The sequence below is a fragment of the Merops nubicus genome, unplaced genomic scaffold, assembly GCF_000691845.1.
Source record: "Merops nubicus isolate BGI_N331 unplaced genomic scaffold, ASM69184v1 scaffold13006, whole genome shotgun sequence".
NCBI lineage: Eukaryota > Metazoa > Chordata > Aves > Coraciiformes > Meropidae > Merops > Merops nubicus.
The window spans coordinates 58171-60039 of NW_008614700.1; positions in this window are offsets into that span (position 1 = coordinate 58171).

Consider the following 1869-nt stretch of genomic DNA (forward strand, 5'->3'; position numbering starts at 1 on the left):
AATTGTATGAAAAGGGGAGCTTAGTCCAGAGTGAAAAATGTCCTTTAGTTAACAAAGCCTGGTGCTGGGATTAAACTTAAGTCAATGTTAGCATTACTGAGGAAGCCTCATTGGCTAAAACTTTGTGTTGTATGAAGTTGCAGTATATTCTCTCATTGTAAGCTGAACAATATGCTTTCGTTAAACACATGCCACAGGCACTTATCCTGAGAGCATGAAGCTGTTGCTGTTGGGAAATTTTGGTTTTAATTTGTAACTGTAGCTCCAAGTACAGGATCTTCGGGTGCATCATGCCCTTCTGAGCATGATTACCGAGGCTTGAATTTGAAGGAGGTGTTCATGTTGTCCACCTCATCTGCCAGGGGCGTTAGTCGTGTTGGGCTGTGTTCTGCGCTCTTGGTGCATGAGAAAAAGTACCCTCACATCATGCACTGCTTGCTGCTGTGGGCCTGCTGTTGAGTTCCTGGGAGAGCCTGTTCATCTCACCTGTAGCCTCTGGGGCTCCAGCTCTGCCCAACACCTTTGTGTCCACACCGCGCCTGGCTGACATGGGTCTGTCCAGCATGGGAGCTGTAGCTCCATTGCTGTCTTGGTGTTGTGTTCAAATATCTAACAAACTCCTGTCTTTCTGACTTGAGCTTCAAAAGATGCAGGATTAAATGGTTAAGGAGGCTTAGGCTAGTGTTTCAAGCAAGGTGTATTCTTGAGAAATAATATTTGTATTGGCTCTGTGCTAGCACATATACAATCAAGAGACAAACCAGAAACTCCCTCTTTGAAGCTGTAGTACTGTTTTAGAAAGAAGGGATATTTCATTCCCCAGATAGAGGAAGAAGTTTTCATCCAAACTCTAGTCTGTGAAACATTGTTTCAGGTATAGAAACACCCTGAAAATCATGGAAATGTTTTAATAATGTTCAACTCTCACTTCTGTAGCCCTGGATGAGCAAACTTCCAAGGGAGGTGATGAAAAGTATGGCAGTATCTATGGAGAAGGCAGGAGCCTGGCATCAGCTGGCACTTGTCCCCCCTGTTCTGGACCACAGGCTTGCAGTCATTCTCAATCTGGGTTACACTTCCACCACTGAAAACACAAAGGAGCCACTTAGCCCAAAAGGCAATTTTATTGAGTCATGTAATGGTTACCAAGTGGGTACCTGAGACTGACCAATAAGGTTATAACCTGGACCTCCTTATGGACTTTTAAACAAGCTTGCCTGGCACTGGGTAACAAGAAATTTAAGGCTATGTACATTCTAAAAATGTGAATCTGTTTCAAAGCAAGAAATAATTCTAAAGAAAATTTGTATATACTTGATTGATTATCTTATTTTAATCCATATTAAAGCTTTAAGTCTTTAGGTGTGGCTCTTTAGTTCTAACATCTCATAAATTATGGCTATAATGAAGCAGTCATTTATCCAGGGCTGATGATAAATGGCTTGCCCTAGGAGGAACTAAAGAATAGGCAAGTAGATCATTTTCATATTTGGTGAAAACAATATTAAGTACCCAGACCTCAGTGATTGCCCTAATAAATGAATAATCTGAGGTGAGGGGCTTGGCAGTCAGTGTAAAAAATAACCTGAGCTTTCTCTGTCATTTGTCAGGCTTTGCTATGACAGCATGCATTATGGGTAAATGAGCAATCAGCAAGAACTATGTTATGGCTGGGACGTTTTTGAGGAATTTATCATATGCATTGCTTGGTACCTTTAAGACCTTAAGGCTTAATGGCTATAGTGCATGACTGGAAGCGAACACAGTTCTTATTTACCATCCTATGCTTCATTTGCACTGGGTCCCCTTGTTTCCATGTAGCAGGGGAATGAGCCTCTGTTAGGGCTGTTTCCCAGACTTACTTTGATT